Genomic DNA, 21,343 nt, shown 5'->3' on the forward strand with positions numbered 1-21,343 from the left:
ACAAAGGTCCATATAGTCAAAGTCATGGTTTTTCCAGTAGCCATGTATGAATGTTACAGTTGGACCATAAAGAAAGCTGAGAGCCAAAGAACTGATGCTTTCAAATTGTGGTGCTAGAGAAGACTCTTGAGAGTTGCTTGCACAGCAAGGAGATCAAACCAGTCAATCCTAAAGGAAATCAACCCTGAATTTTCATTGGAAGGGCTGATGCTGACAGTGAAGCAGCAATGCTCTGGCCACCTAATGCAAAGAGCTGACTCATTGGAAAAGACCCTGATGCTGGGAAAGATTGAGGGCAGGAAGAGAGGGCGTGACAGAGGATGATGTAGATGGCATCATTCACAAACACTGTGAGATGGTGAAGGGCAGGAATCCTGGTATGCTGCAGTCCATGGGGTCGCAAAGAGTTGTACACGACTTAGTGACTCAACAACAACAACATCAAGCTCTAACATCTTTCCATACATAGAAAAGTGTTAAATTCCTTAACTTGAGATATCTGGTTTCTTTAATTAACAGTAATCTTTCATTGTTCCTGACTACCTGCCCTTTGCTGCAAAACTCCTATATGTTATAGCTCCTCCCCTCACCTCCTTGGAGCAGTTTCTCAGAGCTATCTGAAATGCTGCTACCTGTAGTCCTGTAGCATTATGCTACAGCAAATTCTGTAGTCCTGACTTCCATCAGACTCAGTTGTGTCTGACTCTGTGCGACACCATGGACTGCAGCACACTAGGCCTCCCTGTCTATCAATGTCTCCCGGAGCTTACTCAAACTCATGTCCATCGTGTCGGTGATGCCATCCAACCATCTCATCCTCTATCATCCCCTTCTCCTCCCATCTTCAATCCTTCCCAGCATCAGGGTCTTTTCAAATGAGTGGGTTCTTCGCATCAGGTGGCCAAAGTATTGAAGTTTCAGCTTCAGCATCAGTCCTTCCAATGAATATTCAGGACTGACTTCCTTCAGGATCGACTGGTTGACTCTCCTTGCAGTTCTCATTTTGCTCCCAAAAAACTTAAGTTGCAACTCTCATGTTGTGCAAAAAAGTTTTTAACATCTGTACCCTTTATTGTTCTCTCTAGTTCTGTCCAACCAAGGAATATTTCTCTCTCTGTTCTGCGTTTTCTCTTTTCCCTCTGATATCATCACTGAAGCTCTGGGCACAGCAGTGATTAACACTCTCTGAAGCACTGATCTTACTGTGCCTTTGGACTCTTCCCTCACCTGGAGTTAACAATTCTAGACTAAAGTCCTGTATGTGAGACTCAGGGTTCAAGGCTGGAACCTATCTACTTTTAAGTGTGGGTTTAGAAGTGTTCATATGATTGAGAAAATCATCTCTTCCAGGTGGTTGCAACCATGCTCCTGAACAGTCTCCATGGGGAGTGGAGAGAGGATCCCCCAGACTCAGTTACTCTCTCTGGTATCTTCATGCAATGAACAAACTTCAGAATGGGATAGCTGTGTGCATTGATCTCTTCCCTTTTTCTCTTGTATGAATCTTGGCCTCCTTTAATTGCTTTTTTCCCCCTTTGCTGTGCTGTCTGCTGAGTTGCTTATCTCCTAAATATCCAGATCCAAGCCTCTTAGCTCTGGCCTACTCTGCTACTAACTTAATTACAATGGAATAATCATAGAGCATCTGAAATAGCCATTTAGTGATGTTGGGGGGCCAATCAGAGAGCTCAGGCTCACAGGTGGGAAATTTGATGCCTAAGGCCAAAAGAACAAAGATAAATTTATCTATTGAAAGATTGGGCCCAGTTTGTATTTCTTATTTCAACACCCACAAGTGACTGAGATTTCATAAACCATACTCGAAATTAATCATAACATTACATAAGTACATTCAGAATCTAGGTCTTTTCATTGATTCAAGGGTAAAGATTAAGGTAGCCTATCCTATCCATTATAACGAGGTCTTGGTTTGTTAAAAATCCATTGTTCATTTGAAGTGAATCAACCACTTTTCATGAAGGAGTGTTTAAATATAACAATAAGCAAATGGATGCATATTAAAAAAAATTGGGTGCCAATAGCTGGTTCTGAAGCTCATTAAAGCAAATGAAAGACTTGGAATGTTTTCTTGTTTTTTTTTGGCAGAAATTACACATCCACATTGCAAGTTTAATGATTCTATGTTTGTGATTAAAACTTGAGTAATAATTTTTTTCCTTTGAAGAAAATAATAAATGCATGTGGCATCCATAATATTTAGTACTTCTCTGTCATATGGTAGAATTTCTGGGTGCTGAAAAATATTAACTCCTTTGCATAATAACACTCAGGGATAATTTTTATCTTATGGCTCTCATTATATCAATGAGAAAATAAAAATAAAAGGATTGTGTCAGGTTGGTGGCAGGATCCCAATACAAATTCAATAGCACACATAACCCAAGCCTAGGGTTAGGGCCTCCTGTGGGGAACTGGAAGACATTCTTGGATTAGCTGCCATACTGGCTCATGAAGTCAGAATCATAACACCTCGCCTACCCCCTGTTTCCTATCATATGGGCCTTCTGTGGGTAATATTAATTTATAAGAATCTTTATGCAATTCCTATTACATTTAACCTACACAGAATTAAAAACACAAATCTTGTTCCCAAAGGCAATGTAGAGGTCACTATTGATGAACCACTTGTCTGTCCCTTGCTTTCCAAACATTTCAATTTATCAATTCCTTAGTATGCTTTTTCCATTTCAACACCCCCCACCCTCAACAAAAAGCAAATCCAAAAATTAGCCGTAGGACTGTAAATCAAATAGGGACAAAATCAAATTGAGACCTCTCTCAGGAAACCCTAACCTTTTCTGACCAATGGGGCCCCCCCCCCCATCCATTCCCACAGTCCTTGGCCAGCCTGGTTGGCTCTGGGAAGCTGGGCGTTAAAGGATGACCCTGGTTGTCTGGTTCCCAAAGCTGGAGGGTTTATTCTTGTTTTTGCTCAGCTGCCGGGCCAAATAGAATTCTATTTAAAATAGCATTTTTTTCGCCCCAACCTTGGCCTCTGAAGTCTTCCAGAATATTGGAAACCTGTTAAAGCATAAACATATGTCACGCAGCAAGAGGGATAGTCAAAGAAATCAGGATGGTAGAGTCAAAGATGCAAATTAAAACCCGGGAAGAATCAATTAAATAGGCACCAAAGGTCTGTTTAAATGATTAAATGAGACAGAAGTGCATCTTGAGATGAATAAATTACAAGAATGTGTGAAAAAAAGAAATGAAGGCAGGAGAGACTTGTGAAGGGGAGGAGAGGTGAATAGACAGTGAGAGAAGACAGTGAATACAGGTGGTGTGCTCACGGTCTCAGGGTTTGGTCATTAGATTGATTAAATATGCAAAAATGCCACCATAGCCTCTGGGTAATTGCAGAAAACACGAATACAAATGGTGACCTCCCACTGCTAGAAGAATAACAAGAGGAAAACCATTGCATTCCCCCAAGGAGCTGTGAGCATGTTTCCTGATAAGCCACAATTTCTTTTCATACACAAGGTAGTGTGTGTGTCCTCAAGCTTAATTGTGAGGAACTGAACTTTTTGGTCTCTCTCTTGTCCTGTTGAAAGAGACCTGGGTTAGGCTGCCTCATAATAATCCTTGTCATTGTTTATGCTTCCTAAATGCTTTCACATATGTCACATAATCCTCAAAACAAGGTGAGAGTGCTGAACATCATTACAACTCCAGCCTTCTTGGGCCACAGCAGGAAAACAGAGAAAGCTGGGTATCCAAGTTCACATAGATCCAGGGCTGTGATGTGCAGTTGGGCAGGTTGTGCAGTGTACAAGACTTCTGGTTAAGAGGGTGAATGAGAGCTGAGACACAAACCCTGTTCTCTTCACCACACTGTGCAGCTTGGTACAAGCTTTTCTACCTGGAAGTAGTGGCATCCTTTCCTAGTTTGCAGAGGAAAGAGTTAAAGGCCAGGGGTGTATGGCACCCCACTCCAGTACTCTTGCCTGGAAAATCCCATGGACGGAGGAGCCTCGTAGGCTGCAGTCCATGGGGTCGTGAAGAGTCAGACATGACTGAGCGACTTCACTTTCACTTTTCACTTTTATGCATTAGAGAAGGAAATGGCAACCCATTTCAGTGTTCTTGCCTGGAGAATCCCAGGGATGGGGTCGCACAGAGTCGGACACGACTGAAGTGACTTGGCAGTAGCAGTAGCAGCAGTCCCTGAGCTGGCCTTGTGTCTCTTGGCATCCCTGTCTGATTCAGTCTTGCCCAAGACAGTTCTCATCCTTTCTCTCTCTTATCCTTTTCACGGTGCTCCCTTCACTTCTGACTCAACAGCCTGAAAATACTGCAGTGTTCAGTTATCTAGTCTTTTAATTGTTTCTCAGTTTTTTTGCAACTAATAATCCTTTTAATTTTTGATTGTTCTTCACTGTTTCAAAGGACTTACATTGTCTGAAAAACAACCTATGCAGAAATTCTGACTTCACCTCACAGAGAAATACCTCATGGAAAATTTCTCAAGGTCCCAGCACTGGCCAGCAAAGCCTGGGTTAGAAGCAGATTGCTATAAACTTCCCTCTTAGCACTGCCTTTATTGCATCCCATAGATTTTGAAGGACTTCCCTCATAGCTCAGTCAGTAAAGAATCTGCCTGCATTTAAGGAGACTTGGGTTCTATTCCTGGCTTGGGAAGATCCCCTGGAGAAGGAAATGTCAACCCACTCAGTATTCTTGCCTGGAGAATCACATGGACGGAGGAGCCTGGGGTTGCAAGAGTTGGACATGACAGATTTTGAAAGTGTTAGTCACTCAGTCATGTCCGACTCTTTGCAGCCCCATGGACTGTAGCCCACCAGACTCCTCTGTCTATGGAATTCTCCAGGCAAGAATATGCTAGAGGGTAGCCATTACATTCTCCAGGAGACTTTCCCTACCCAGAGATTGAACCTGGGTCTCCTACATTGCAGGGGAATTCTTTACCATCTGAGCCATCAAGGAAGCCCTAGTTGTCGTGTTTTCATTGTCATTTGCTTCTGGGTATTTTTTGATTTCCTCTTTGATTTCTTCAGTGACTGCTTGGTTATTCAGAAGTGTATTGTTTAGCCTCCATGTATTCATGTTTTTTATAGTTTTTTTCTTCCTTTATAGCACTGTGGTCAGAAAAGATTCTTGAAATGATTTCAATTTTTAAAAAAATTTACCAACACTATATGATATCTAGAAAGATGGTACTGATGAACCTATTTACAGGGCAGTGATGCAGATGCAGACAGAGAGAACAGACTTGTGGACAAAGTGAGGGAAGGAGAGGGTGGAATAAATTGAGAGAATAGCATGGAAACATACACATTCCCATATGTAAAATAGATAGCCAGTGGAAACTTGCTGAATGACACAGGGAACTCAAAGCTGGTGCTAGGTGATGACCTAGAGGGTGGGATGGGGCGGGGGATGGGAGGTAGGTTCAAGAGAGAGGGGACATATGCATACTTATGGCTGATTCATGTTAATGTATGGCAGAAACCAACACAATATTGTAAAGCAATTATCTTCCAATTAAATTAAATATAAATTAAAACAAAACCCCCCTGGTTCCATCTCTGTCTTCCGAGCAACATTGCCTTAGGCCTGGCATCCCCTAGCTGACTCCATAACCATCTCTCCTGGCTAAGTTCCAAGTAACTGTACCTATTTTTAACTCTTCCATGAATCTAGTTCTGGTTTCGTCAGATAGGCAGTAGGACTTGGTCTCTTCTATGCTGAAATTTGATGAAATGTCCACTTAGCTTTGGCCCAGCACAAGGGCCCGGGCTTCATTCCTTTTGTTAACATTGACTGCTGTTTCAATGGGATCTGACACTCCTCCCCTCCCTTCCTCAAGGAAGCCTCTCAGTTCAGCTCAGTTGAGTCGCTGAGTTGCGTCTGACTCTTTGTGACCCCATGGACTGCAACACGCCAGGCTTCCCTGTCTGAAGAAGGAAGCCTCTAAAGGGGCCAGTTGATCCCATCTCCATGTTTCTTCCCCTCAGACTGAATCGATTCAGAAATCATCTCTGGGGGGCAGGAGAGAGGAATTTTTATTTATGGATATAAATAGGACATGGCAGGGATCCAACAACAAAATGCCATTCTGATTATCTACCTGCTCCCTCCCAAGCTGCGGAGCTGGGGGACCAAGACTCCGACAAGGCTGGTGGACCTAGGCGGGGAGGAAAGTTGTTTTCTGAAGGCAGGTTGTTTGCAGAAAGAGATCCCTGAGCAGCCTGCCTTGTTGCATCAGTACCCGACCCCCCAAAATTTTTAACTGTGGGACAATTTCTTGACTATGTTGTGTTGGTTTCTGCTGTATAACGACATGAATCAGCCAACACGAATCTCGCCTCTCTCGTGAGCATCCCTCCACCTCTGCCCCAACATCCCGCCCTCGAGGTGGGCATGGAGTGCGGGGCTGGGCTCCCTGTGTTATACGGCAGCTTCCCACTAGCTATCTGCTTTACATATGATAGTGTATATATGTCAGTCCTAATCTCCCAGTTCACCCCACCCTCCCTCCCCCACTGTGTCCACAACTCCACGCCATCTTCCTCATTTGGGATGGTGGGGTGGTTGAGGAAGAGAGAAGCAGGAACTTCTTCCTGGGTCCTTCCGTGGGAGGGTGGAGGGGTGGTAGAAGAGATAGTTTTATGGGCCAGAGAAGGACTATAGATGGGATGACTTCGTTCCCAGGGATGGAAAGATTCTCAAGATGGCCTTGAAAGTGAAAAGTGAAGTCGCTCGGTTGTATCCGACTGTTGGCAACCCCATGGGCTGTAGCCCACCAGGCTCCTCCGTCCATGGGATTTTCCAGGCAAGAATACTGGAGTGGACTGCCATTTCCTTCTCCAGGGGATCTGCCCAACCCAGGGATCGAACCCTGGTCTCCTGCACTGCAGAGAGACGCTTTACCGTCTGAGCCACCAGAGAAACCCCAGATGGCCTTAGGTGAGCCCTTCTCAGAGCATCTCTGAGGTTTCCCTGCCCTGTCCACAGAGGCGACTCATAGAGTGACTGCCAACTCTCCAAGATCCCTCTACGAAATTTGAAGTAAAATTTCGTTTATGGACATTGAGTGAACCTCCTCGTTGCTCTGTGTCAGGGGTCCTCCCACTCTGTGGGTGTATTTGCTGGAGATGATGTTCACAGGGCAGAGGGGAAAACTCTCTCTTTCTTTTCATTTTTTTGTAAGCTATTGATGATTTTGCCTGATAACCCCCTGAGAGAAATTTTATCCTGTGTGAATAGCACATTCATTATGAAATTATTTACGCCGCAGTATGTTACTGGATTAGGGGCTTCACTGGTGGCACTAGTGGTAAAGAACCCTCTTGCTAATGCAGGAGATGTAAGAGTTGTGGGTTTGATCACTGGGTTGGGAAGATCGCCTGGAGGAGGGTAGGGCAACCCACTGCAGTGCTCTTGCCTGGAGAATCTCCATTGACAGAGGAACCCAGCAGGCTGCAGTCCATAGGGTCGCACAGAGTCGGACTTGACTGAAACAATTTAGCATACAATCCCGCACATGTTACTACATGAAGGCCAGAAGGCCAGCCTGAGACTCCGGAGACAGACGATCATTCTGATGTTGGTACTAACTCTCCGTGGGGTGCTGGCTAAGTCTGGATATGTCTCTTAGGTGCTTTGGACATCAGTGCTGTTGTTTTTGTAACAAGGCGGTTATATCAGCTGGATTCTTCCAGACTCAATGTCCCCCACGTTAATGAGCTCTGAGATATTCAGAACAGGAAGAAGGCTCTTGGTTGACGAGGTATTAAACATCACATTGCCCCTCTCCACAATGATTTCTTAAAACAGTAGGAAGGAGTCAAATTTGACACATGCCTGGAGTATTGCTAGTTGTCACTGCATTAGCAAGAGGCCCGCTGGCTTCCTTATCTGGTTTAGGAGTGGAGATATTTTATTTACAAACACCATCTAATTAGAAGATGCACAGTGTGCTGCAGAGAAATGGTGTTGGTAACAAGTTCGAAAGACTGCTGGGTAATATTTCACAGGTAAATTATCTCTATGAACATAATCGGTTGCTGCTGAGAATGGGTTATTTAAGTCTCTGGAGCATTAAGGAAGACATTGATTTCCCATAGATATAAATCAGCAGAGAGTGTGAATATACATTTTATCAGAAAATCTATATAGGAGGAAATAAGAGAAGAATAAATGAATTTCTTTAGGAGGAGGGATTAAGTCTATGAAAGGTTATATTGTCATAGAGGCTCACTACTCACTTCTGTAGGATGGGAGACGAGTACAGCCTTATAACAAAGAAAGGATCATATTAACTGGACAATGTCCCCTTTCACAGAAATCTTCAGGTAAGGGGAAAAAGTGAGACAGCAGCCAGCAGGATTCCAGGAATATATGTGGCAAAGGTTTCTACTTTAAAGTTCAAAATAGGTATTCTGTCCCCCCCTCCCCTTTTTTTTCCTAAGGAAATATTTTGAAAACTGAAACTTGTACTGGGAACCACTGACCAGTCATAAGTCTTTTCTACTCTGGAAACTTGGTTGACATCCAGTTTGGATAGATTAGCTAAGTGTTATTCCAGTTATAGTCCACCTTGGTTTTTGTTTTTGAAATTGGGTAGTTTTATTACAATTAATTCACATTAACTTTGGCTAAGAGAAAAATTGCATCACCTGTTGGAATTCCCAATTTTCTCTTAAGCTAGTGACTTTTGTAAGTCTTGACAGCAGTATACAGCATGTTCTTGCTGTTGAATCCATGGAGGATAGATTTTGTGTATTTCTGAATCTAAGTAAATCATCTCCAAACAAATTTATCCTCTTGAAGTGAAATGTGAAGCTTAAAATTATAGAAAGATTCAGAAGTGAAAGTAACTTGCATAGGTTCACATAGTTGTTTCCTGAGACAGGCAGGACAAATCTTCTCTTGATTTATGGAGAAGACTTTTCATGGTTGCCACGACTCTGAGATAAAGTCACACTTGAATCTTTCTGTCACTTTTTCCCTGTATCTCCCACACACAGTCAACTTTTAGTTTATATTTTATAGGCAGGAAGAAACCTAATAGATTACTTGTAATTATTGACAAGGCATATATGTTTGGAAAATTCAACTCAAGAATACAACTAAGCGAAAGTCAATGCAAGTAGGGGGATAAGAATGGCTTGAGGTGGCTTCCACATTACAAACGCATTGGGAAATTCCAAACCAGTTACTATCTGTTGAGTAGAGGAGAAATTTCAGAAAAGTTGAATCTAGTTTGAGATAGATAGTGTAGCTATTTATATAGCCATAGAAAGATGCAGGTATACCTATAGATAAGTATATGTATGTACATGAACAGACATACACGTACATACATTGCATTTTAAGAGAATGACACGTGACACATATACCGTTCCACCTCCTAGGTGGCGCTAATGGTAAAGAAACTGCCTGCCAATGCAGGAGACTTAAGAGACACGGGTTCAATCCCTGGGTTGGGAATATCCCCTGGAGGAAGACATGGCAACCCGCTCTAGAATTCTTGAGTGTAGAATTCCATGGACAGAGGAGCCTGACAGGCTACAGTCCATGAGGTCGCAAAGAGTCAGACTTGACTGAAGTGACTTAGCATGGGCCAGGGCATTATTCCACTGCACTGAACATCTCCAGAAGCCACCATTCCTATGAAATACAATGAGAATAGGAACTCCCACCCCACCCCCCAAATTGTACAATCTGAAGTGCTGGACGTTATATTTAAATATTTTAGAGTTGTTGTCACATAAATGTGTAATTTCATTCAGTTAGTTCAGTTGCTCAGTCGTGTCTGACTCCTTGTGACCCCATGGACTGCAGCACACCAGGCTTCCCTGTCCATCACCAACTCCCAGAGCCTACTCAAACTCATGGCCTTTGTGTCGGTAATTTCATTGGGTGTGTTTTAAGGTTCTTTTGAAATTTCTTAATCATGTATTAATATTTGCTATCTTTTTTTTTAATAAGTGAAATTGTTTTGCTGGAAAACTATATTTAGAAAATCAGTCTAATTTGGATGGGGCTGCTGGATTTGACAAGACTTATTTCAGAGGTTGTTAATTTGTTATAAGTAGATTTAATGTAGATAAAACCCATTCTCCTTGTTGGCAAGATAAATAGTGAAACCAGGAAGTTCCCAAATAGAACACAAGCTAACACACAATTCTCATCTTGGCATCTACTGCGATGTCTGGAATTCCTAATATTACTCATTCCTTTGAGTCATGCTGTTGTCTTGAGAAGGGCTCCTATAGGGCCTTGTTAAAATGATGTGCCCCACTCCTTGGACAGAAAGATCAAACCAGTCAATCCTAAAGGAAATCAACCCTGAATGTTCGTTGGAAGGACTGATGCTGAAGCTGAAGCTCCGATACTTTGGCCACCTGATGTGAAGAGCTGCCTCATTGGAGAAGACACTGATGCTGAGAAAGATTGAGAAAAGGAGAAGGGGATGGCATAGGATGAGATGGTTAGATAGCATCCCCGACTCAGTGGAATGTATTTGAGCAAACTCTGGGAGACAGTGAGGACAGAGGAGTCTGTCGTGCTGCAGTGCATGTGGTCACAAAGAGTCAGACACAAGTTAGTGACTGAACAACCCGCTCAAGTCGGGCAACACACACCTCATTAATCATTACTGTTAATTTGACAAATAAAACATTTATTATGAATCTGATATTTTCCTGACGATAAGCTCTGGTTCACATAAAATTCTACTTAATTCCAAAGAGAATCTGAATCAACCTAAAGTAGAAAGCCTATATAAACAAATTTGTTCTAAAAGTGTAATGATAATTATCTGAAAAGACAGATGATAAATGTGTTTCTCTTGACAGAGTGTTTGAGTGCATTTAGGTGTGACTGCAAAGTGTTGTGGTGGTTTGCTATTTCATTAGCTAAAAGCATGATCTGCATAGGATAAATTTGTTAATATGCATTTATGGTCCTTCCTCCTTCTCCCCACCCTTGGTGCTAAACAGTGCTCTCAGAGTCATGACATACTTCCCATAGCTGAGTAGAAAGTATTGAGATGGACAAGCACCCAGTGTATGGTCTGGTTTTTTCCTGCCTTTGCCCATATTTTTCCTGTTTAGCTTCAACATGTTGATAGGTTTAAAGGATGCCGTCTCTCTCTACTTTTTTTTTAACATGCATTTGGTTGGAGAGTCAACACCTAGTTTCTCTTCAGAAGCCCTCCCACATCAATGGAAGCCCTATGAATGAGGAAAACTCACAAGCGAATTCAGGAGGAGGGATTAAGGATTCACAGTATATATCCGAGAAGAACACAGATTCAAGGGACTGTAGAACCACTGGCTGAAAGACATACATTGATTTAAGAAGTGATTATATAAGGACTTCCCTTGTCGCACACTGGATAGGAACAAGCCTGCCAATGCAGGAGACACATGTTCGAGGCCTGGTCTGGGACGATCCCACTTGCAGTAGAGCAACTCAGCTTGTGTGCCACAACTACTGAGCCCACACATTCTAGGGACTGGGTGTCACAAGTACTGAAGCCTACACACCCATAGCCTGTGCTCTGCAACAAGAAAAGCCGCCACAATAAGAAGCCCGAATACTACAATGAAGAGCAACCCCTGCGTGCTGCAACTAGAGAAAGACCCCGCAAAGCAACGAAGACACAGCATAGCCAAAACTAAAATAAATAGATAAAAATTTAAACAATGAATGAACTATTTATAGAGAGACTTTAGCTCAAAGTCCACAATTACATTTTTATTGTCCTACATTCCTCATCAGTGTTGCTTCATGTATGGTTGGGATGTAAGATTTGTGCATATTTGGAAGGATGCAATGTGTGTAGAGGATGTTTGCTTGAAGTATCAGCATCATGTGCTCTTTCCTGCTCGTGTGCGAATCTACTCTCTCTGTTTGATTCGGTTAGGCTATAATATCTGATGCCAGGGGTGGAATTTATGACTCAAGCTTGGCCATTCAGTGCCTCACAGCCCCTGAACCACAGTGATTATCACAGAGGCGGAGATGAGTGAATCCAGGGGATGTGCCATGAGTTCTTGGGAAAATTCTCTTCTCTGTTGGATTGAACATGGAAGAGTATGACCCTGAAGTTGTTAGGAGTCACCACGTGGAGTCTGAAAATTAACACAATAGGAGGGAGAGTCAAGAGATGGAGAAATTTTGGCCCTACTGCTTTTCTAGCTCAAGTATGGGCATTACCAATGACAAAGTCATAACCACCAAAAGGTTCTGGTTAAGTCTATCGGCTGCTTCAACTTAAACATAAGCAAATGCTGAGGTCTTCAGACATAAGAGATATTGAACCTTGTCTTTTTAAAGATTCGTGACCTGTAATGAATTCGATTTTTATTACCCCCTCTTTTTAAATTACTCTTATTAAAAATTTCAAGTTAAATTACAAGAAAAACTATTATTTTTAATTCCTTCCACTACATGTAGCCTGTTTTATCTTTCTTTCACAGTAATTTGCACCACTTTTGCAGTAAAGTTATTTGTATACCTGTCCATTACCATGAATAATTTTAAGATCCTTTCAAGAGAGAACAAGTCTTGTACATATTATAACACATTCCTCTCATACTACACCTCTATACATTAGTTGAAGTTACTTGAAAGCTTGTGTGAAGTCAGGTAATGGATGTTTTAAATTCAGGAATTGAGCCAAAAAAATTAGGTAAAGAAATTAAATGTGGAGCCAAGATTTATTGATACTTGAAATTAGGCATATTTAATAGCTGACCACCCACTAATAAAGGGGAAGAGACACACGCAGAACTCCCGAATAACAGCTAATCCTTGTATAATATAGGCTTTGTTTCAAAACCATTCAAACACATGTAGTTACACACAGTCATTTACAAGAAATGTTGTTATAAAACGACAGTGAATTTTCTCTACTTTGTCATTTGTTTATGTGTATATCTCTTGCACTAGACTGACAGCTCCTTAACTTATATCCATAAGGGTTGGTACTCAATTTATTGAGTGAATGAATAAAATATAGAATAAATGAAAGAGTTTTCCCTCCTATTTTCATTGCTCATTTGAAGCATTTCCTTCTATTTTTTCTACTGCTCTCTGACTGTTTCTGCCTGCCGTTTGAGTGGCTCTCTGTGGGGTCTGTGTGTGTATGTGTGTGTTTGCATTTTTGTGTGTGTATGGCAGCAGTCAGGGGTGTTAGGGGCACTGTGAACTTTGGATCTTTCTCTAACTCTTTAACATAAAAATATTTCTGCCTCTTTCTTCAGTTCCCTGTGTGTATGTTGCATTTACATCTTATTTCAGATCTCAGCTTGGGTATCAGAGCACAAATGGATGGCTTCAACAGTGTCTATTTGGGGTGCACTGGTTGGGTGGGTGGTGAAGAATACAGGAGGTGTCTGTGTGCTCCACATTGCCCACGTTCACAGAGATTCTGGCTTTGTCTGTGTGAAAGGAATAGCCAGACTGTGAAACAGTTTGCTTGTTTTGGCCCCTTACATTTTTGGATCATTCCATAACCCAATCAATTGTGTAGCAATTGGCTCTAAATTTGCCCAAATGGAGTCAGTTGAATACATATGCACACTTAGGTACTTGCAGGGCCACCCCCACTGTGTTTGGCCTGAGCATCTTATAGACAAATCCAGAGGTTGAGGACCTGCATGGACATCATGGGAGGCAAGAGAGAGTAAGGGTTAATGGCACAAGTTCTGGAGTTGCACTGTCTGAGGCCAAGCTCAGACTGTCACTTACTAGCATGCAGCCTCAAGTACATTTGCTTAATTTTGTCTGGGCTTCATCTTCCTCACCTGTAAAATGGGGATAGGTCTAATGGTGTTGTAAAAATTGAATAAGAGAATCCATGAAAAAATGGTTAGCTTAATGCCTGCCAAAGAGTAACTCTCAGGAGTTGTTGACTGTGATCCTTGTCATCACCATCACCAGCATCATCTTCATTAGCATCTTCCATAAGGACAGATATTCTTGATAACTAGGCCAGAGGAAGGAATGTTGAAATTTGAGGGAGGGATATGAGATTTCATATCAGGGCAGATGATCTCTAGAAGTTGGGGACCTTGTGCAAATCAGGCTAGGATTTGGTCCAAGCTCTTGTGGATGCATTTGCTGCTTCTCCTTGATGAGCCGCTACCCAGTGAACCAAAGTTGGTCATAATTTGTTCACTGAAAATCCATAATAATCCTTAAGTAATTTATTGTGGGTAATTTTTTGATGGTGAGTTGTAAATATTACTTTTGTTTGAAAAGACATACACACACACGCACACAATAATAAAGTAGATAGCTAGCGGGACTCTTCTATAAAGCACAGGAGATTCATTTCAAGGCTCTGTGATGACGTAGAGGGGTGGGATGGGAGGGAGGTCCAAGAAGGACCTATATGTATACATATAGCTGATTCACTTCACTGCTGATTCACTTCAATATAATTGTAAAGTAATTATATTCCAATTTAAGAAAAGGAGAAAATAATAGTCATAAGCCTTTAAATAAAGCTAGATGGAGAAGCAAGATCTTCCTCCGTCATCTATCCATCTATCAATCTATTCATCCATCCATACATACATCTAATTTATCTACTTACCTATCACTGATCTTTACACATAAAAGCAGCCTTTTCTGGCTTCTGGCTTCTTTTTTCTCATATAAATTTTGGGACTCTCTGTCATACCACCATATCATTAATTTCTTTCTACTCCAGAAATGTGTTTCTACGTGAGCTACTGCATAAGTGTATCATACCATATGTGGTGGGTGCAGCTGTGAGGTCCACTGGAGGAAATGGATTTGAAATAACTCAGAGAGGGCTGCTCCTCCTTGGATGATGGATGGGAGGAACACATCAAGACAAGTTCTCTAAATAAACAACAAACTAGAAACCCTTCTTGTGCCTTTTTTACTCCATCAGTTTGTATTTGAGCCATGAGTTGTCTTTAAACGGAATGTATAAACTGCAGCGATTTCTGAGGACATCAGCTCCATTGTTTGGTGTCCAGGCTCACTCACTTTCCCTCCTTCAGACTACAGTTCTGCAGGAGCCTAATGCTGCTTGACTGTTTAGAATTCCTGACTTGTTCTTCCACATTCTTCAAGCCAAAAGGCATTACAGTCTTTTATAAATAGAGGGACCACCTTCTATTTACCCCCTGAGGAGCGAGAGTAACAAAAAAAGGAAAAGGTTAGAAATGGTGACAAAAGCACAGAAATAGCCAAACGCTGGACAGAGATAGGAGAAGCTGATCTGCAAATTGCACCTTTGGGCTTGAAAGGAAATGATACTCAAGAACTGCAATCCTGTTGGATGTTTTTTCTCCTTTGGAATACTTCCTTTTTATAGAGGTGAAAACAACTTTGTTTTCCATGCTCTAGATTTCTTTTTTATCCTTGGTGTGACTCCCTTTTAACATGTATTTCTCCTTCTCTTTTTGAATCTGTGTCTTCCTTTTGTTTGCCTTCCACAAGATCCTTCTGGTTTTCCCTTGCCTTCTGTAAACTGAATGGATGCGTGTGCATGTGTTTATGTGGTATGTGTGTGTGCACATGTGTGCATGTGTCTAAAGGGGAGGAAATTTTAAAATTAGAGAAACCAACTGAGTTTGGAAAAAGTTATGTCCTCTGAGGCACCTTTTTTTTGCCGTGTACTTTGAGACACATATCCTGCTCAGTAGTGTGGTATACCAAAAACCCATAGTGAGTGCAAACAGTGCGAAAAAATGTCTCTCTTTCCTGCTTTCATATAGGTTACATGAACCAAAGTCACAGATTCTGGGATGGAGTGGTGTCTTTTCTGCTTTCTAGGTGAAAAGTCAGTCAAGAGACAACGCTTTGTGCCTTGTGTCTGAGGAGTCTGCCATAGGGTGCAAAAGTTATTTTACAAGTTGCCCAATGAAAGAATGTTGTTTGTGCAAGATCTGAGGACCAGAAGTGCTTATTAGGTGTACCTTGTTAAACTAGTGCCTGATTTAATCATAATGATTGTCTTTTGTGGTGGGGATTAAATTACAGAGCATCTGCTGTGTAAACAGGTAGACAATTGAAGTTCTGCTGGAAAGAAAAGCACCCATCTGCACACTCCTGGAAATGATCTGATTCCTCTAAAGTAGAGAAGAATTTGAAAAATCTGACATTACAACATTCAGGCAGCTGGGGAAAGGAGCTGCAGCTTTTACTACAAGATCCATATATTTTTGGTCTAATGTTCACTCCCGCAGGATGAAAATTAAACCCAAGCACAAGCTAACTCATAATCACTTTTCCTATTCTGGAAAACTCTGAAGAACTGCTTTAAAAAGTTACAGTTCTTTCAGGTTTCTTTAACGTTTAAGTGTTAGGTAAAGGTTGCAATTGTAGTTACTGTGCTTCTCCCTTCCAAGATCTGAAAAATTTAATGGGTACCTGAGGAGAAAGGTTTAGTTTTGTTTAAAAATGGTGCTATGGTAAAACTTGGAAATTTTATTCTTTATTTTCTCATTTCAAGTCAAAGTTATTATTTTAAAAAAAAAAGGTCATCTTTTGGAGAGTAAGGTCATATACCTCAAGGCTGTATCAAAATTTTTACAATGGCACATGCCATGGAATTGATGAAATAAAAAATACAAGGGTTATTTTCATTCTTTGAGACTATTTTAAAAGTGATTGACTCTTTTTTCATCTTAAAGAAAGAATACACACACAAATGTACACATGCACATACACTACATTTAGGAGGATTAAACGTGATTTACCTAGTAAAATTCATTAATGATCTCCTTTTAGCTATTGCCCTGATTAATAAAGCTCTATTAGATTCTGCTACATCATTTAGGGACCTGTGAGTTGAATTACTATTTGAAATACTGTTAGATATCATATAAAAAAAGAGAAAGAGGAGATATTTTAAAAAGAAATACCAAATACATTCACACTCAAATGTAAATGATGCCAAGAAAAAAGAAATTGATAAAAAGTCTTATTTTGAAGTAGGGCTTTTGGGTCTCTATAATTTCATGCTTATAAAACACACATATGCTGCCTAAATTGGCTCCAAAAGCCTTCTGTGATTGTTCATGACACATATTCCTGGTTCTAGACCTCAATTTCTACCCAACTCCCAATATAATGTAAATTTTATAAGTGTGAAATTAAGTGAAATGATGTATGCCCTATAACCCTTATAAGTATGCAAAGCATGACCCAATTTTCTTGATTTTCTTATCACACACTATTTTATTTTCTAATAAATATTTGTTTTGCTCAAACTGCTGAAAGATAGGAGTTTGCACAACATATGATTTTTCTACATCCTGTTACACAAATAATTTGCTTTCTTTCCTAGGAAGTATAACTTTTGACCCATTTGAGATGAACCCTTCCATTTGAAAAACTTTGCTCTTAAAAATGATAGTTTGGGGACTTTCCAGATGGTCCAGTGGCTGGGACTCCGTGCTTCTAATACAGGGGCCTGGGTTCAATCCCTGGTTGAGAAACTAGATCCTATATGCTGCAACTAAGAGTTCATATTGCGCAAGTCCTGAATGCCATAACTAAAGATTTTGCATGCTTCAACTAAGATGGACTGCAGCCCCCTGCCCACCCTCCCCCTCTCCAAAAGTGATAGTCTTTAAGATGTAAAGCAAATACTCCCATATTATCAACAATTCAAAAGTAATAAAAATATTTCAAATTTCTGTATGCCTCTAGGTTTGCTGGCAGTCTGTATTAGATGACCAAGGTGTGCAATGAAATCTGAGGACCATCCCAGACTGTAGGTAAAATAGGTTTCACAAGTCAGCCTTAAGATACAGCAATGTAAATACCCCTCTCTCTGTCCTTCCCACTCACCTACATATCAGATGCTCCTCTGGGAAGTTTTCCTCTCACTTTCTGTTTGATTTCCCTCACATGCAGAAGTAGGGCCCTCTCTGCCATGTTCTCAACGTAACTCTTCGTATATCATCTTATCATAATTATTCACATGTGTATACTGTCAGATGGTAAGTTATTTGAGGAGAGTAAGCATGTATTCAGGGCTTTCCAGGCGGTGCCAGTGGTAAAGAACATGTCTGCCTATGCAAGAGATGTAAGAGACCCAGGTTTGATCCCTGGGTCAAGAATATCCGTTGGAGGAGGGCATGGCAACCCACTCCAGTATTCTTGCCTGAAGAATCCCATGGATCATGATGCCTGGCAGGCTATGGTCCATAGGGTTGCAAGATTTGGACAGGATGACTGAAATGACTTAGCATGCACACATGCATGCAAGCGTGTATTCAGCTATATGGTCTTGAAACTGAATCCAGTGTCAGGCATAGAATAGACGTTTGATAAATATTTCTCACACGGAACAATACATTCAGCAGGAAATTTCAACTCCTATCATCTGGTAGTCAGTGGCTTTCAAGCTTTCTGTATAGTAATGCTCTGCTTAAGTATTTCTTTTCCTCACAACTCAGAACACACTCACAGGGGCACAAGTGGCAGAGAGTTTTGTGATACAGCATTTTCTCTCCTGAAATAGGTGTGTCATACATTTTTTTCTGTTGTATTATATTTCATTCCATTTCATCCAATCCTATTTTATACTATTCTAAATTTGAAATTTGGCTCTAATCCACTACATTGATTTCCTGAACTACTAGGTAACCCACAATTTGAAAAACATTATTTCATATTGGTGACTTTTGGCACATCTATTTTTTAAATTATGATTTCAAGGTAGTCTGTCCTGTTATTAAAGGCTATCAGAGATTCAGATTATTATAGCCATTTTCTATACACTTGTTCCACTGGAAATAACCAATGTATGAATAAAATGTTATTTCAAAATCTTCCTATTAGTACATTTATCCCAATGCGTCTCTAGTATATTTTGTTAGTGTGATTAGCAAAAATGATCTAGTTCTGGTTTTACATAGTGTACTACAGTGTCCCTTAAGAGGTGCTAAGGAATGAAGAATTAAAAAGGTCATGTGTTCTAATAGTTGACTGGCAGCCATGACACATGCATATCTGAATTCATGTAACAAGGAATCAGTTACCAAGAAAATTGCAAAAGAGCTTTCTTGAAATAACTACACGGAGCACTCAAAGTCAGAGACTTAGACACTTATTGCAATTCTTGACTCCAAAACCACAGAGAAAAAATATATTGAACAAAATAATTTCTATGATCCAGGAAGCTAGCACCACAAATCAACTTACAAAAACATTTAACTACACACCGCAGTCAGCCAGCTGTTCTTCAGTTACAATGAGATGATGACTCGCCGGGAAGCCTTCATTGGAAAATGCATAGTTAGGAGGTAAATTCTTCTCTTTAAGAAACAGAGAGCACTAGTCAACCTCTTGCTGATTTCTATGATTTTATCCACCATAGACAGATGGACCCACCATAACATGGGTCCATTCCAGCTCCTGATTTGAGTCTCTCCCTCTTATCCATCAAGTAAAGATGGTCTTTCTGAATAACTCAAAGGGATCCCTCTTGAAAGTGACAGTGTTTTTGATGTTTTCTCATGCCTGAGCTAAATATAAGCTCTGCTTCTTATTATTTTTAATGTGAAGTTCTTGTGGGGGTTTCCCATGTGGTACAGTGGCAATGAATCTGCCCACCCGTGCAGGAGACCTGAGTTCGATCCCTGTGTCAAGAAGATCCGAGAGGTAGGTACACATCTTCTTTAAAAGCCAGCAAAGCCACTGGGGTTGGATGCTTGGTAGTAGAGTTTTTAAAAAAATGCTTTGCTTTTCTTAGTTCAGTAAAGTTTTATTCTCTAGAGCTGCACTGTCTACTATGCTGGCATAGGCCACATGGGACTATGAAAATTCAATTAAAATAAAATTACTGAGTCACAGTGGTCACATTTAAAGTGCTCAGTATCTATTATTGCAGGAAGTTCTGTTAGGAACAACAGCTCTCAGTGGCTTTTCCCAGGTGCCTCAGTGGTAAAGAACCCACCTGTCAATGCAGGAGACTCCAAAGACATGGGTTCAATCCCAGGGTGAGGAAGTTTCCCTGGAGCAGGCAATGACAACTCACTCCAGTATTCTGACCTGGAAAAATCCATGGACAGAGGAGTCTGGTGGGCTACAGTCCGTGGGGTCACAAAAGAGGAGGACATGACTGAGCACACAGGTACAGTTCTCAAGAGAGAATATTTTATTTGATTAACTTCTGATTTCTTCGGTCGCTTGTCTGATTGTTGGAAAGGAAAGATGGCAGGAGCATTGAGATGTGAGAGTGGAGACTTGTCTACACAGAAAACCATTTATTTTGGCTCTAAGGGCCTCTTGTCTTAGTGTGCTATACCCACTATAAATGGATCATTAACATGGGTCCATTCCAGCTCCTGCTTCTGAGTCTCTCTCTCTAATCAATCTTCCTCACTGCTTCCAGAGTTACCATTCTAAATCATGGATCAGTGTAATTCTTTTTTTTTTTTTTTAAGAAAACTTCAAAATGTTCAGAATAACTTCTATTCTTGCTTTGGATTCATCATGGGGCAAATCAGTAGTTCTTAATCTTTTCCTCTGTGGGGTTTATGTTCTGGTGACACTCTAGGCCACCTACCCATGCATCTTTAGTCCTTGACTCACACTGTTCCTTGGAGCTCCAAGCAAGCTGTCCATGCCTCTTAGTTCAGTTTATTTTTTTAAAAATATTTTATTTTTGGTTGTGCTGGTTCTTCATTGCTTTGCACGGGCTTTCTCTAGTTGGTGAGCAGGGGTTAAGGCTTCTCCTTGCAGTGGTTTCTCTTGTTGCAGAGCATAGCCTCTGGGCTCAGGGGCTTCAGTAGTTGCAGCATCTGGGCTCAGTTGTTGTGGCACATGGACTTAGTTGCTCCACGTCATGTGGAATCTTCCCAAACCAGGGATTGAACCTGTGTGCCCTTCATTGGCAGGCAGATTCTTCTCCACTGCACCACCAGGGAACTCCTTCCTTCAATTCATGTGCCAGAACCTTTGGGAAAACTGTGATCCCATCAAACTCAAGCTTACCCCTAGGTTTTTAAGCATTCACAGCGTTTTACTTGCACCTCTATTACAACATTTTTCCCCCCAATTAAAGTTTTACATGCCTAACTCTCCCACTGGATTATAAGCTTTTTTGAAGAAAAAGAGACCCGGTATACCCATATCCCCCACAGCTTTCTACACATAACTGCTTAACAAGGTATGTGTAGAGAGAGTTAAATTTGGAGTGAGGAATTAAACAACTGGCTAACTGAAGTCGGGTGAGAGTTTGTTTAAAGAAATACTGCTGAGGGTTGGGTAGGGCTGTGAAGGACGCAGACGGGAGGAAGGCTGAACTTACCACGAGAAATCTAACCTTGGCCATGCTCAAGAGCAT

General features: G+C 41.1%; 1 long non-coding RNA gene across 1 annotated transcript; it reads left to right on the forward strand.

Annotated features, from left to right (window-relative positions):
- The first annotated feature begins 851 nt into the window (after nt 1-851).
- Nucleotides 852-20,909, forward strand: LOC122698176. The gene is made up of 4 exons (XR_006342282.1): nt 852-994; nt 11,307-11,318; nt 11,733-11,738; nt 20,899-20,909. It is a non-coding gene; the product is annotated as an uncharacterized LOC122698176 (long non-coding RNA).
- Nucleotides 20,910-21,343: the final 434 nt, after the last annotated feature.

Source organism: Cervus elaphus, chromosome 8, assembly GCF_910594005.1.
Source record: "Cervus elaphus chromosome 8, mCerEla1.1, whole genome shotgun sequence".
NCBI lineage: Eukaryota > Metazoa > Chordata > Mammalia > Artiodactyla > Cervidae > Cervus > Cervus elaphus.